The sequence below is a fragment of the Muntiacus reevesi genome, chromosome 3, assembly GCF_963930625.1.
Source record: "Muntiacus reevesi chromosome 3, mMunRee1.1, whole genome shotgun sequence".
Classification (NCBI taxonomy): Eukaryota; Metazoa; Chordata; class Mammalia; order Artiodactyla; family Cervidae; genus Muntiacus; species Muntiacus reevesi.
The window spans coordinates 74719986-74736995 of record NC_089251.1 but is presented as its reverse complement, the minus strand read 5'-3'; the positions used below and the strand labels follow the sequence as shown (position 1 = coordinate 74736995).

Below are 17010 nucleotides of genomic sequence, written 5' to 3'. Positions count from 1 at the left end.
TTTCCAGCAGAAATCCCTGGGAGGGTCTGTCCCTGAGTTCAGTACTGTGGCCAGGGAGATGTGGTACTCTGATGGGGTGGGTCTGGGCCTCATTGGGCAGAGAAGGACATTGTGGCTCTTAGAAAGGCTAAGTGACTTACCCAAGATCACACAGTGCATTGAAGAGTGTGTCTTCTGACCACACTTCCTGTTCCTTGGATTACCCTCCCTTGTTCCTGGGCAGCTAGTGTCTTTTCATGTCTGTGTATGTGAGATGGTTTTTTTTTGGAGAAGAAAATGGTAACCCACGCTTGCCTGGGAAATCCCAAGGACAGAGGAGCCTGGGGGACTATAGTCCATAGGGTTGCAAAGAGTCAGACACAACTGAGCAACTACACAACAACAACAAATCTGAGCCCTTTCTACTTAGGGGCAGCCCTTAGCTGCCAAGTTTTGTATTTTGGCGGTTCCTGCTTGCTTTTGTCTGGACCTTCTGGGGTCTATCTGAGGACTCAGCTAATGCCCAGTTCCTTCTAATTCTTTTTCTTCCTATCTTCTTTAAAAACCTGATATTGCACTCAAAAGGATTATGTCGAGTGAAAGAAACCAGACACAAAGACTGCATACTGTGTGATCCTGTGTATCTGGAAAAGGCACAACTACAGGTTTGGAAAACAGACGCCAGAATGGTGTAGGGGTTGGGGATTGACTACAAAGGTGCATCGCGAAAGTTTTTTGAGGTAATAGACTGTTTTATATCTTGACTCTGGTGGTATTTACAAGACTGTATATATTTGTCGAAATTCATAGAACCATACACAAGAAAGGGTGAATTTTATAGCGTGTGAATGATACTTTAATAAACAGAACAACAAAAAACTCCTAATCTTATATCCTGTTCAAGTCTGAGTGACCATGAGATCTGCATCTTAATGAGCACCAAATTTTAGGTTGTGATGAACTACGTAGCTTTGAGAGACCACCACAATTGAATAGCAAGAATGAAGACCCACAAAGTACTCGTCATTCAAGAATACTTACTCTCACTCCCTGAGAAGTGAACGAGCCTTCTCCGAGATGAGTGACTCAGTGGCTCTTCTGCTGCCGCCAGCATCTGACTGACACAGGGAGTCTGTGTCCCAGCTCCCCTCCCTTTGACTGGGTCAGGGGTGGAGGCTTTCTAGGGAGTGGGGGGAATCTAGGATCGGTGCAGAGGGCTTAGGGCACAGCGTGGGTGACAGAGGCTGGTAGGCTGGGAGGAGGGTGGGAAAGTGTGATCATTCACAATGTTTAGCGTCTACTGCCCACCCCGCTCCCGCTGCTCCTTCATCCTGGTCACTTTATTTTTTCTTTAGGATCCACTCAGATGCCTCCTCCCCTTCTCCGTTGTGAGTCCTCCCCACATAACCTTCCTGTCCTTGACTCCAGGAGTCTCCTCCAGGGGACTGTCTCAGGCCAGTCCCTGTCTTTCTTATTCTCCCAAACTCCTCCCCAGTTCCTTCTAGCTCATTTCATTACAGTTGGGGCATTTTGCTTTTTCGTTCCTGTCTGATTATCCTCTTCTGCACCCCTAAAAGTCCTGATTTCTCCCTGCCCCACCCCAACTCTACATGGCCCCCTCTCACACCACAGGTGTCCAAAAGTGCAGCACCACCAGGAGACACTATCAAATATACAAATGACAGAGTGGCTTCTGAAGGTTTGGTAGCCTTCTGCTTCACAGAAGTCTCTACTGACAGGAAGTTAGAAATACATTCAGTTGTAGAACCCTATCACATTTTCTGATTGAAAGCATCTCATTAAAGATATACATAAGCTGCAAACATTTTTATTTTTTCTGAAATAATGCTTTTACCAAAAAAAAGTTACCTACCAATTACAAACTAAAATAGAAAAAGCTCTAATGGTGGAATTTGAGGATTAGGAAGCTGGCTTCAGCCATCCCACTGGGAATCCTTTTATCTGTGTCTGTCAAGAAGTCACTGGTTCTGGAAGCAGGTTTGTGCTAAGCCGCAGGTAAAAGCAGGGGTCAGAGTAAACCTTTGTGTGTTCAGCCTCTAAAGGATATATATATATGTGTGTGTGTGTGTGTGTGTGTGTGTGTGTGTGTGTGTGTGTATATGTTTATACTTATATATTTTTAGATGTGCAAGTCCTTTACGGAAAAAATATTGTACAACTTTATTGAACAATGTAAGAGCTATATAAATGGAGAGAAGTACCATGATTTTGAATGGGAAGACATGAGGGTAGAAATTCTCCCCAAATGAGTCTGATAAGGCCAGTAATACAATTTTTTAATCAGACTCTAAACTAGTATTTTTTTACAACATTAGACAATCTGATTATAAAAGGGACATGGAAGCATAAAGGGCAAGAGGAACCAAATAGTTTCCAAGAACAGTATGGGTGAACTTACCCTACCACATACCAAGATCTATACCCTGCTGCATAAAGCAATCGTTAATTAGCTGGTGTGGTCATGACCCAGGTAAACAAATTAATGGAAAGGTCTGCCTTTTCACCCTTGTTTTCTAACTCCTCTTTGTGTCCAACTACATGCCAGCCACCCTGAACGATACATGCCAACGCTCATGCCTTGGGAATTCCAGTACTGTACCTAATGGATATTTTTGATGAGTTGGAAATCAGATTGAAATACGTACTTTGGAAACAAGGTTGAACCTGAGACTCTAGTTGTAATAAAGCTCCTGAGAAACATTTCCCGGCAGTTGTTTATAGTTTGCTTTTAGCTAAACTGGTCTGACATGTCCAGCTTTAAGTTTCACAAGAATGCTCAATCAGTTTTAGGGAGTGGGACAGGAGTTTGAGCCCATTAGGAGTGAGCATCAGGGTATTCCTGGGGCAAATAGTGCCAGGAGAATGGGGCCTGGCTTTGGCAGAGAGAGAGCAGGGGCTCCTCTGGGGGAAGCCAGCACTGCTCTGGTGGAATGAGGCCTGCTCTCTGGCTCTGACACTGTGGGTCCCCGCCCCAGTGTCCTCCAGTCAGGTTGGAGATCTTGCCAGTCCAGCCCAGTGGATGGACTTGTGCATGTTTTGGGCTCGTGCCTGGGCTGGATGGCAACGCTGATGGGCTGTGGGCTGTGGTCTCAAAGGGCAGGTTCAGGAGGGAGCTCGATGCTAATAAAGCCTGTGCAGGATTAGCCGGGAAGGTTGCCAGCGTGACTGCCACTGCAGCCAGAGAGTGCAGCCAGGCTCTGCGCCTCCAGCACCAAGCTTGAGGCTGTGAGACATGAGGGTCTCCCAGTTAATCCCCCAAATGACTGTTACCTCCTTGGCCTCTGACAGCAGCTGGGGGTGCGCTGTGCTGTAGTGATGTTGGGAAGACAGCCTATGGTCAGAGTGCAGAGGAATCGTGTGCCCCAGCTTCCGGGTACTCCCCACTTCCTCTCAGAGATGGAAACAGATGCCTTAAGGTCTGTATTGAACCTGTGGCATTGACAGATCCGAGTGAACCTCTGGATCTGCCTCCTTAAAGGAGGTATAAACTCAGGTGCCAGAAGGGGTCTGAGAGGGAGGAGACTGATAGCTGGAACCTGGAGACATAGCCAAGGCTGGTCTCAGAGAGACAACCTTAGAGTTTTCCATGAAAGAGGGTGGAGTTCAACAGCCTAAACATCCTTATGTTTTTTCTCTTTATTAATGCTTGTTGTTTAGTTGTGTCCAGCTCTTTTGTGACCCCATCGACTGTAGCCCCCCAGGCTCCTCTGTCCATGGAGTTTTCCAGGCAAGAATACTGGAGTAGGTTGCCATTTCCTTCTCCAGGGGGTCTTCCTGACCCAGGGAATTGAACCCATCCATGTCTCCTGCATTGCCAGGCAGATTCTTTACCACTGAGCCACCTGGGAAGTCTAGCCAGGTTAAAATTCTAAGAACTAGGGATAAAGAGTCAGCCAAAGACAAGTTGATGGAAGTCTTTCTCCTCTCCTGCTCTTTCCCACTCCTCACAGACAGGTCCAGGAGCCTTCCAGACTAGACTTTTCTGCCTTTGAAGTTGCTTTGGAGAAAGCAACCAGGAGAAGCTGATGTCGGAAGTTAGCTCATCCCTTCCTACTGAGCCAGTTCTGGTTTATCTTTCAGATCCCGCCCTGCCTGACTGCAACTGTGTACATTTACTTATTCCTCACATCCGTATTGTGGGCGTGGGCATCCCCCCTCCCTTCTCCCCACTGTTTCTTTTCAAAACCTTGCCCCAAGCATGAAGTCTTAGATTCTGTTTAGTCCAAATAGTTTGAGCCAGCACACCCACATGAGCAGATTTTGCAGAGAGCTCGATTCCGGCCCTGGTCCCTACAGATGTTCTTTCAGCTTCTGGGCCATCAAAATAGGAAGCTGGCCTGGCCAGAGACAGTCCGAGTGCCAGAATGACCTCATTGCTGGGCCCTGGTGAAGGGTGCGGAGACCTGAATGTACAGGAAGGAGCCTGACTCCTGAGAGCTAAGTTGATTGTGGATTTAGCCATTGATTTTTCTTCAGATAGTGCATCTAATAAATAACGTATGGAAAGAGGCAGATAGCCCTGGGTCCAAGTCCCGAACCATCTCAAGCTGGGTAACCTTGGGCTGCTTGCTTAATGTTTCTGAGCTTAGTTTCTTCATCTGTAAAATGGGAATAGAGATACTGTGTTTTTTGATATGAGGAAAAATAGAGTATGATTTGTGATCCTCATGTTGTACCCTAGAAACTATATTTTTCAACGTTCTCCAGGTGATTTTGATGTGCTTTCTTGTTGAACCAAAAGGAATGAATTGCCCAGAGTAGAATTTTAGATGTTGCTGCAGGGTGAAGTGTAGTTGGCTAAAGAGGGAAGGTTTGGAGGCCGAGGACAATGACTTTCTGGGGATTCTGAAATCAATCACTTCTTATAATTGTCCTTGTCCGTTCTTCGAGGGTTTTATAAACCACTCCATTCTGAGTATTCTGTCCGTTCCTGCAGTGATGGAGGTAGATGGTGGCAGGAGTGGTCGGGCGGGGACAGGGGAGCCCTGGTACCCTCCCTGTGTCTCACTGGGCTCTGAGGTCTGCTGCCCCCTCCCTGCCCAGGCCTCAGAACTTGTGCTTAGAACCACAGTCTTCGAGGCTTCCTTTCCCCATCTGCTCTGCTGTGTTTACCTTTCTCATCCCTGTTCTAAACAATTTTTATTTCTCATGCCCTGTCCACATTCTTCACCCTGCCCTGCAGGTATCTGACCTCTGGATCTTGCTGTAATTTGAGGAAGCTTTCTCATTTACACTGAGAGATGTGAAGATTTTGTTTTTCTCTGTTTAGGGTCTGTATAGATAACTTTCTCTGAAGAGAAGTGGGTATGGCATTAAGAAAATTCTAATCTCATTTCTAATTCCAGTCAGTTTTATTTCTGGTGGTTAATAGGATACCTAGGGGGTGGAGATACCGCCTGATTAGTCTCCCAGGGAGTCCATGGATGTGGACCAGCCCCTTAGAATATCCCCAATATCTGGACATAAATGAGATGGAGAAACCAGAACAGTATTAGCATTCTTTCTGAGAATCAGAGTTTAAGTTTCTGTAGTTTGGCTTGTTTTGGTTGGCATCTAATTTCTTCATCCACCTTGTCTCAATTCTCTCTAGCCCTGAGTCACTGGGCTTATTTGAGTGGATAGCCTAAGAGGTCATTATACCTCAAGCCACAAATCTATGGATTTTTACTGTACTAAGGTGCATTATGCTTTATCTCTTTTGTAAATTAATATCAATGATTGTGTGCTCATGTGTGATAGTTAAGAGAAATCAGGCAGTGGAACTGAAGGAGATTAGGCAGCAATCCCAAGTATGCCTGCCTCTCATTACTGAGGATTTCTCTTTCCAGCCCCACAACTCTTTCTTTCTCTCAAACTTTTGTTTGTAGAGAAAGTTGTCAGCTATATCCAGTTCTATGGCTTCAAATATCTCCTATATACAGACAGTTCTTAAAAATTTTCCCTCTAAGACTTAGACTCATTTCTAAGACTTGTGTATCCACTGCCTAGGTATCCACTAGGCTTCTCACATTTCAGATGTCCAAACTTGAGCTCCTGGATTTTCTCCCCAAGTCAGCTCCTTCTGTAGTCTTTCCTATCCTCCATGTCAAGAAGAGTGAGTGCCTGGCATACAGTTGGTGCTCACTAAATACTGATAGATATTTATAGACCAAAGAACAAGAAAATGAAGAGTTTACACCTTTGTGCTTGCTGTCTGGAATGGATGGAGTCATTCCAAACTCTGCAGCTAATGACATATGTATCATAAAGGAGCTGCTCACCTCCCTACTGCAGCTTCTATCCCCTAAAATGTGGATGGTGTTACCATCTGTCATGGACATATCCCCCTAAAATGTGGATGATATTACCATCTGTTATGGACCTACTGGAACATAATGAGAAAGTGGTCCTGGATAAATGCTAGACATTGTATCACACACCTTTCCCAGAGCATTTGATGCCCTCCCTTTCCCCCCCCTGCAGCATCACATGGACATTTAGCCTGGTTTTTATTCAAGACTGCTTTATACATCTCTTTTGAAACCTGTCTGCCCAAGTGATTTCTCAATACAACTCCTTCTGTCTAAGGAGACAGATTTCTTCATTGTCTGGGGGAACATGTCATCACGTTGCTGCTCTGAAGTCTCCTCTCCCAATTCCAGGTCTGGATGCCCTCCTCTATCTCCAAGCCTTTCCAGACTCTCCCTACCATTTAAGGCTTCAGTTCCCATCATCTGAGCCCCACCCTGCCTGACTCTGCAGCTGCACTGATTACTGGCTTCTCTGATTTCTCCAATACTGACCCACATTGGATGGTACCCTGACTCACACTGTATGCGTTTATCTTCTTTCCTTAAGATTGTAACCCGTTGAGGCCAGGACAATTTATTTCTCATTTGCTTTCATCCTTATAGTACACAGCATGAAACAACTGTGTACTTTTATTTTTTTATTTTTGGCAAGCTAAAAAAAGTAGTGGTAAAATACACATAATGTGAAACTGACCATCTTAACTATTTTTAAGTGTACAGTTCAGTGGTATTAAATACATTCACATTGTTGGGCAACCATCACCACCTTCCATCTTTGCAGTTCTTTTCATCTTGTAAAACTGAAACTCTGTACCTGTTAAACAATAACTCCCCATTCTCTTCTATCCCAGCCCCTGACAACCACCATGATACTTTTTATCTTTATGAATTTTTACTACCCTAAATATCTCATATAAGTGGAATCATACATTATTTGTCTTTTTGTGACTGGTTATTTCACTGAACATAAAATCCTCAAGGTTCATCCATGCTGTTGCTTGTGTCAGAATTTCCTACTTTTTTAAGGCTGAGTAATATTTCATTGTATGTATACACCACATTGAGTTTATCCATTCATTTATCAAAGGATACTTGGGTTGCTTCCACCTTTTGGCTCTTGTGAATAATGCTGCTGTGAATGAACATGGGTGTACAAATATCTCTTCAAAACCCTGCTTTCAGTTCTTGTGTGTATTTACCCAGAAGGCAAATTGCTGGATCATATGGTAATTCTATGTTTCAGTTTCTGAGGAGCCGCCATACTGTTTTCCATAGTGTCCAGATCGTTTTATGTTACATTTATAACAGTGCTCAAGGTTTCCAATTTCTCTACATCCTTGCTGATACTTTGTTATTTTGATAGTAGCCACTGTTTACATTTCCCTAATGACTAGTGGGTCAGAACCCAGATGACACAGTGGTAAAGAATCCGCCTGCCAATGCAGGAGGCTCAAGAGACACAGGTTCAATCCCTGGTTGGGAAGATCCCCTGAAGTAGGAAATGGCAACTCGCTCCAGTAGTCTTGTCTGAAAAGTTCCCTGGACAAAGGAGTCTGGCAGGCTACAGAGTCCGTGGGGTGACAAAGAATCAGACACAACTGAGCACACACACACACACACACACAACACAGAATGACTAGTGATATTGAGTATCTTTTCATGTGCTTATCAACCACTTGTTTATCTTCTTTCGGGGACTGTCTGTTTACACATTTTGCCCATTTTTTAATCAGGTGATTTCTTTGGTTTTGGCTGTTGAGTCAAAAGAAGAGTTCTTTACATATTCTGGATATTAACCCCTTATCAAATATGTGATTTGCAACAACTAGGTAATTTTGACCAGGAACTCATTGCTAATCATTCACCCAGTATTCTTGTCGTGAAGTCGCTCAGTCGTGTCCGACTCTTTGTGACCCTGTGGACTGTAGCCCACCAGGCTCCTCTGTCCATGGGATTCTCTAGGCAAGAATACTGGAGGGGGTTGCCATTTCCTTCTCCAACCCAGTATTCTAGGTGTCTGCATTTCTAGGTCCTAAAATGACAGCTGGCAGGTAATTTGAAAGAACTCTTCTGACCTATGCCAGACATTGCCCATTCTTGATCTCAGGCAGAACTCACAGCCATCCTGTAAGGAATGTAAGATCACTTTCATGGTATAGATGAAGAGACTGAGGTTCAGAGAGGTCAAATAATTTACTCAAGGTGCTGTAACCTAGTGAGTGGCATAATCAGATTGTGAAACCATGCCTGCCTGCCTCCCCACACCTCTTGTGCCTTCAGGTAGTATGTGTGAGAGCGTGTGAGCGAGCTTCACACATGTGTTGCTCATCACTCGTGTTCTCTGTGTTTCATTAAAGAAACCCCTGTGCCTGGCAAGCAAGCCACTGCCAGCACCCCTGACTCTGCAAAATGTTATCCCTCCTTATGTTTGGGTCTCGGCGTGACTCAAATCCCTGGTGTTCCTTTACCCAACCTTCACTGGGAGGGCAGATCCTCTGGCTTTTCCAGTCTGTTATCTCCCCTGTCCTGCTTCTAACCTAGGACTTCTCAGAGTTGCTCACATGCATTAATCAACTCGATTTGACAGGAAGTTAGTGCCGAGCAGGGGAGGCTTTGTGCTGGGACAGGGGGATGGATGGGAAGACAGTCTCACTGCAGGGACTAGACTGGATAGCAATGTAACTCTGGAACAAGGAGAGATATTGTGCCTTTGGAAGCTGAGTACATGGTGCAGTGCACCCTGTCTGGATGCCAAAAACACAGAGGGAACACAATTTTAATGTGTTCTGGAATCATCTTCCCTGACCCACTGTGGGAATGTGGTTAGAAAAGCCAACCTGTCAATGTCAGACTGAACAAAATATGTTCAGGAAGGAAATATGCTACACACAGATTACACAGCACAGTCCAAAACTGAGAGATGCATTCTTTGGATTATGCAATTTTTAGCTCCCTGGGTCTCAGCTGAGTTGGGATTGAGTGTCCACCACAATGTCATTGGCATGGGACTCAAAGCTTATTGGGTGCAGTTATGCTGCAGGACCGGAGAAGGCAGTGGCACCCCACTCCAGTACTCTTGCCTGGAAAATCCCATGGACGGAGGAGCCTGGTAGGCTGCAGTCCATGGGGTCGCTAAGAGTTGGACATGACTGAGCGACTTCACTTTCATTTTTCACTTTCATGCATTGGAGAAGGAAATGGCAACCCATTCCAGTGTTCTTGCCTGGAGAATCCCAGGGACGGGGGAGCCTGGTGGTCTGCCGTCTATGGGGTTGCACAGAGTCGGACACGACTGAAGTGACTTAGCAGCAGCAGCATGCTGCAGGACACAGACCAACCACGCAGCTGAACAACTGACAAAAATTAAGGCAAGTCGTTGTTCTAAGAGGGTTTCACCAGTCTCTAAGAGGGATTCCACAGTTCCAGATATGGAATGGCTTTCATAAGATGTGAATTGCATATTTTAGCACTTATAAAATTATAACCCACATAATGAGCACTTAACTACTTTATGAATGCAATCTCACTTTTTTTTTTTTTATAAAAATCCTATGAAATACAGGTACTATTATTAGTGAGGCAAAGAACTCTCCAGACTCTCTCAACTGGTAGATGATGGAACCCAGACTTGAACGTGATTCTGCTTCGTTTCTAAAGTCTTTGCTTTCAAAGGCTGCACTAAACCACCTGTCCATCACATGTGCTCCTGAAAGTTAGGACACCAGTTGAAAAAAAGGAAGTCATTAGAAATGCCTATTACCTTTGCCCACACTTAACATTCTTCCAGAGATATTTGTAGGTGTCAAAAATCATGTTAAAAAATGAGGACTTTTGGGGGGGGGGAAGCAGAATATTTAAACTGTATTAAAAGGAAACTTTGTCTGCAGTCTGAGTTCTTTCAGCATGGCTGATGTTTTCTTGGCTAAGTAGTGAATAATGTGTCAGCTTCCACAATTTCCTTGTCCCTACACCCCAAGGGTTTTTCTTTCCGGTTAGGGTTCTTTTTTAAAGAACCCTTTTTGTGGTAAAATACACGTAATATACAACATCCCATTAGTGATCTTTGGTAAAGTCACAGGGTTGTGCAACCATCACCACTGTGTAGTTCCAGAATATTTTCATCACCCCAAAAAGGAAGCCCTGTAGCATTTAGCAGTCACTCCTCATTCCTACCACTTCCAACTCCTGGCAAATAATCATCTATTCTCTGTCTCTGTAGATTTTCTGATTCTGGATAGTTCATATAAATGGAAACATACAATATGTGGCCTTGTGTGTGTCCTGTCACTCTTACCACTCAGGGTTCCTCCTTTCCACCCACTATTTGCAGCCCCACTGCCCTAGTGGGGGACTGTATCAGAAGGTGGGTACAGCTTGGTGATCGGAGTGATTGAGCTGGGCAAGTTTTTTGACTTTTTTGAGCTGGTCAGGTTGTCGGATTAAGTGAAATGATGTAGAGCTCCTTGTTCTCGACCTTAGACAAGTTATTCAACACTTCTTTGCCTCAGTTTTCTCTCCCTGTAAGATGGAGATGTATTGATATCTACATCATGGGGCGATTCTGAGGAATAAATGAGGCAATACATGGAAGTACATAGGACGCTTGCATATGGAAATGGCTTCACGTGTGTCAGTATCACATGCTTGGTTGGTGGCATGAGTTAGACCAGGCCTGACATCATTTGCTGAAATAATAATGGAGACCCCTCAATGGCCTGTCTGACCAAAGACCCAGCCTGAATGTTGTCACCAGAGCCTCACTGGTCATTCAGTCTTCATCTCAGGAAACTTCCGAGACTCCCTACTACCTGGAGAGTTCAGATTCCTTAGCTTTGCCTCTTGCTTCTTTCCTTTCTGGTTTCTCTTCCCATCCTTTTCCCCATTAACCCTTCCCCTGTCCCCACGCTGGACCATCCTCAGTTCACGTGGGCTCCCTGGGCTCTCCAGCGTCTGTGCCTTTGCTTCTACTCTTCCCTCTTCTGAGAGTGACCTTCCATCATCATCATCATCCGGCCACGCTCCTGTCCTGCTCTCAGCTCTTTCATGCATCGTAATTGTGTGTACACTGCAGGGTTGTTCTGAGATCATCTGACACAAACATGACCAAGATGACACAGGTATGTAGTAATGGTAACTGAGATAAAGAGCACACATGTGTGGGAGACATCTGGTAGTTGTTCAGTTTGTGTTAATTAGTTAATTGTCTTTGCATCATATCATTATTCTATGAGGAATGTTTGTATACACCTGCTTTCTAAGCGAGACAGCACATTCCTTGAGAACAGAGCCATATCTTATGTTTATATCCCCACTGGTGCCTAGATGGAGGTCTGCATATAGAGTTTCCACAATTGTGTATTTAACTATATTGAAATGAGAGGTCTCTGTGGTTCTTCCCAACCCCTGTTTTCTTTAGTTGACAATGAAGTCAGAGCCAGTTGGGGAAACAAGCTGAGTTTGTTTGCTTTGACCATTCAGACTCCACCCTGGACCTCCTGCATCAGAAACTGCGGGGTGGAGCCCAGCAACCAGTGCTTTAACAAGCCTTCAGGTGATTCTGATGCCTTTTAAACCTGTGATATGAGGCGGACCCAGCATTACCCTGGTGCCTTTGGTACCCAGTGTTCCCATGTTGCCTCTGGGCTTCCAGTGACCGCCTTACAGGGCTGCCCCGGCCAGGCCCCCTTTTCCAGATCTAGGCCTTTCCCTCCTGACTTCCACACTTCAGAATATACTCATACTGTGCCCCTTTAATTGTCCAGGTTTTTGGTAGGTGAATGGCTCATTAGTCTGACACTGATTAATGTCACCTTGTTGAAGAGGGGCCGACTGTGCCACAGAGTCAATGTGTGATCTTTAGCAAGCCCCTTCATCATTCGGATCCCAAAGTGCTCTCAGGTGTTGCTCCTGGAGCTTCCTCCAGGAAGTAAGCCTGCCCTGTCCTGGGCTTCCTCGCACCCTCCGTCTGTGCTTTTGTTTACTCTCTTCCCTGCGTGGAATACTTCATGGAGACATCTGGGTTTTATCACTGTCCTTGATTCGCTCTTTTCATGCCTGTGTGTGTGTGTGTGTGTGTGTATCTACACATATACACGTATACAGGTGGCTCTTTGTGTCTACGGATTCCACATCTACATATTCAACCAACCAGGATCCTCTGCTGTGTTTGCATTCTGCCACTGGTTGAATATGTGGTTGCGAAATCAGTGAATATGGAGGGAAGACTATATTAGACCTTTTTATACAATGGACTTGAGCATATGGGGTTTTGGTAATTGCTGGGTTCCTGGAAACAGTTTCCTGCAGACACCAAGGGACAACTATGTATGTATGTATATACATACATACCCACAACATATATATATATATATATATGTATACAATATATTTATAAATTATATACACAATATATATACATATACATACACAATATTTTGTAGTTCAGTCACTCAGGTGTGTCTGACTCTTTGCGACCCATGGATAGCAGCATGCCAGGCTTCCCTGTCCTTCACCATCTCTCAGAGCTTGCTCAAACTTATGTTCCTTGAGTCAGTGATGCCATCCAACCATCTCATCTTCTGCCATCCCCTTCTCCTCCTCCCTGCCTTCAGTCTTTCCCAGCATCAGGGTCTTTTCCAGTGAGTTAGTAGCAAAAATTTTGGAGTTTCAGCTTCAATATTCCAATGAATATTCAGGGTTGATTTTCTTTAGGATTGACTTGTTTGATCTTCTTGCAGTCCACGGGACTTTCAGGAGTCTTCTCCAACACCACAGTTCAAAAGCATCTATTTTTCAGTTCTCAGCCTTCTTTATGGTCCAACTCTCACATTCATCCCTGACTACTGGAAAAACCATAGCATTGACTATACGTATGGATCTTTGTTGGCAAAATAATGTCTCTGCTTTTTAATATGCTGTCTACATTGGTCATAGCTTTGCTTCCAAGGAGCAAGCATCTTTTAATTTCATAGCTGCAGTCACCATCTGCAGTGATTTTGGAGGCCAGGAAAATAGTCTGTCACTGTTTCCATTGTTTCTACATCTATTTGCCATGAAGTAATGGAACCAGATGCCATGATCTTTGTTTTTTGAATGCTGAGTTTTAAGCCAACTTTTTCACTCTCTTTTTTCACCTTCATTAAGAGGCCCTTTAGTTCCTCTTTGCTTTCTGCCATAAGGGTGGTGTCATCTGCATATCTGAGGTTATTGATATTTCTCCCAGCAATCTTGATTCCAGCTTGTGCTTCATCCAGCCCAGCATTTCACATGATGTACTCTGCATATAAGTTAAATAAGCAAGGTGACAATATACTGCCTTGACGTACTCCTTTCTCAATTTGGAACCAGTCCATTGTTCCATGTCCAGTTCTAACTTTTGCTTCTTGACCTGCATACAGATTTCTCAGGAGGCAGGTCAGGTGGTCTGGTATTCCCATCTCTTTCAGAATTTTCCACAGTTTGTTGTGACCTACACAGTCAAAGTCTTTGGTGTATTCAATGAAGCAGAAATAGATGTTTTTCTGGAATTTTCTTGCTTTTTCTATGATGCAACAGATGTTGGCAACTTAGTCTCTGATTCCTCTGCTTTTTCTAAATCCAACTTGAATATCTGGAGGTTCTTAGTTCACATACTGTTTAAATCTAGTTTGGAGAATTTTGAGCATTACTTTGCTAGCATGTGAAATGAGTGCAATTGTGTGGTAGTTTGAATGTTCTTTGGCATTGCCCTTCTTTGGGATTGGAATGAAAACTGACCTTTTCCAGTCCTGTGGCCACTGCTGAGTTTTCAAAATTTTCTGGCATATTTATATACAATATAGATACATATATATAATCTTTTATATATAAATTGTAAGTAATTAGATTTATGTAGATATAAATGTATCTATTATATATAATCTTCACTTAACATCATATACTGATTTTGTTCCTCAGCATTTTCTCTTGTTTCTCTAATCACATGTGAGAAATCAGGTCTCTGAAAGAGAGACTTTGGGTTCTATTCTCCAATCCTCCACAGCATTTAGTACCAGGTTGTGCAGAAAAAATGAGTTTAATTAACTTGAAAAAAATTACCAAAGCAACATGTATATGCCTTGGAAGTTTTTGAAAACACAAAAAAGGAAGAAATCGTTCCTGTAATCCCACCCCTAATGCTACCACTGCTACCATTAAAAGAAGTTAATATCATGTGTAATAACTGACATAATTAACGAGTACTCTTATGTACTGAGTCGTTTGCTAGGTCTCCGTCTGATTTAACACATTTGTTTCCCTTGTGAGGCAGGTGTTATTATTATCCCTATTTTACAGACTAGGAAACTGAGGCACAAAGAAGTCAATTTATCTAAAGTCACAGGCTTGTAAGTAGAGGAGCTGAGTTTGAAACTCAATCACTTTGGCTTTAGGGTCTATACTAAACTCTGTGCAAAACTGCCCGGCCACCTCCCCATACCCTTTGAGATGTTCCTCCGTCTCCCCTTCTTCATGTTTAATGACACAAATCAGCACTGGGACTCAGGATTTTCCTTCTTCCATGCACTCACTAGTTGTAAGGACTCGTTGAGCCTCAGTTTCCTCACCTATAAATCCTGGCACTGACCTCAACAATCTCTGTTATTCAGCTGGAACATTCTGTGATTTTATGAATTAAATACTGAAGCTGGGACTTGCTTTTCATGTGTGTCCTTCCCCGCCTCCTCATCTGCACACCTGCAGGGCTGTTATCTTCCATCCCTGTCCGTGCAGGCAGGCAGTCGGGTCACCCTGACCCGGGTACCTCCCCCTACTTCTGTGTGTCTGCAGAAGCTGCCAGCCAGCCCCAGAGCTGTCAGTGGGGTTTGCCCAGAGGTTGGGATTTAGTGGGTTATGTAAGCCATTTACGATCCGTTTTAATAGAGTGTGCATCCTTTGAACTGCAGATGGGACGCCTGCTGTTTATGGGGCTTCCTGGAGCACCGACTTGAGGGAGGCTCCTCAGGGTTTATAGGGCTTCCCAGGGTTTAGGCATTTAACTGGGGCTGTGTTGTTTTGCTTCTCCCCCACTACCAGCTTCCTGGCCCTGGTGGTGGCTGCAGAGCAGGATTTGAGCACAAGTGTGCATGTGCACGTCTCTGGTGTCTGTATAACAGGTTCAGAGTAATGCTGGGTCGACCTTGTACCACAAGTTAAATCAGCACAGGTTAAATCCTAATCACCTGAAGGCTTGTTACAGTGCTGGTTTCTGAGCCCCACCCCAGAATTTCTGATTCAGGAGGTCTAGGGTGGAGCCTGATAATGTGCATTTCTAACAAGTTTCCAGGTGATGCTGAAGCTGCTGGTCCTAGGACCACACTTTGACAACTAACTGTGCCGGAAGATTGAAACTTTACATGTAAACACTTAACTGAAACAGAAATATTTCTGTCTATATTTTTAGGTAAACATTCTTCACTTGTATTCTAGTATACTAAAAAGTAATTGAATCTCTTCTTGATGTTGATAGTCATAATTATGAGTATTCATTATTGTGGTTGGCTCTAATTTGGGATGTCCAAGACCCTTTGGTGGCTGGTCCAGGCTATTTGAGTTATTGGTTTGCGTTTGACATTTTCCATCTCTTCCCTTGAGGTCTGGTGGTCTGCCTCACACTGGCTGCTGTGCCTGTGGAATTCTTCCCTGCCTGTTTTCTTTTTAAAAAATTTTCTTATTAAAACATTTGCACCTTTAAAAGTTTGGAAAGTAGAACAACAAACTTCCATTTACCCATCATCTAGATTTTTAGCATTTTTGCTTCATCTTGTTTTTGGTGGAAGTATTCTAAAACCAAACCCAGACATCATAACATTTCCCTCCCAGATATTTCCAACTGCATCTCTAAAAAATAAAGACACTTCTTGCATAATCGCAAGACCATTATCACAACTCACAAACTCAATAGTAATGCCTCAATATCATCTAATGCTGAAACCATATTCATATTTTCTCCAATTGTTCCAGAAAGTCTTTCCTGTTGCATCAGGATGCAAAAAAGGTCTGTGTCCACATTGCCATTGACTAGTAGGTACCTTTCCCTTGGAATTTGTAATTTGGTGGGGGGGGTGTCAGGGGATCTTCAGGGGGTTGGGGGTAGATAGCTGCTGTTGGTTACCAAAAGCTGATGAAATACATCTAAAGTCGGGAAAGAGAATTTTGAGTTAGTTTGTGAGAAGAGTGCCTCCTCTTGCAGGGACTTAGAGACGTCTCTGTCTTAGAAACAGATGCTCTTTTACTTTCCTCTCTTTTCTTTGATCTGCAGAGGCAAGGAGGCCAGGCATGTGACTTCCAGATCCGTGAGTTGCTTTCATGTGGGAGTATGTATCTGTTAGAAGATGTTTATAAAGCAGCTTAGTTGCCCAGGGTCAGCAAGGGAGTCTTGGCCCCAAGGCCTCTTGACTGTGGGTGTTCTAGAGTGTCTGGGATGTGTGTTTTATTCTCCACAGGCTTTTCTTTCTCCCTCTCTTAATAATCCAGCCTCCATCCAGGCTTTGCGGGGAGAAGTGCTCCTTGGAGCTCCAGGCTCTGGGAGCTCACACACACCTAGTCCCCTTGGGTGGCCTGGTTTCTTGCCAGAGGTATGATGAATAAATATTGATGTGCTGTGCCTGGCTCCCTCTCAGCCCTGCCTCCGTGCTTATTCTTCACGTAGGTGTTTCAAACATGTTACAGTTTCTAATTTCGCTTCCCCATCGAAATCAAAGGT

The 17010-nt window shown here is 44.0% G+C and overlaps 1 protein-coding gene across 2 annotated transcripts in view; it reads left to right on the top strand.

Annotated features, from left to right (window-relative positions):
- PRKCE (protein kinase C epsilon) overlaps positions 1 to 17010 on the top strand; it is a 535687-nt gene that overhangs the window by 86135 nt on the left and 432542 nt on the right. The window contains exon 2 of one of the 2 annotated variants that reach the window (XM_065929345.1): positions 16567 to 16600. The exons of the other annotated variant lie outside the window; for it this stretch is intronic. The gene's annotated coding sequence lies outside the window, so the exon portion shown is untranslated. The remainder of the gene's footprint in view (positions 1 to 16566; positions 16601 to 17010) is intronic. 2 annotated transcript variants of the gene reach the window in all.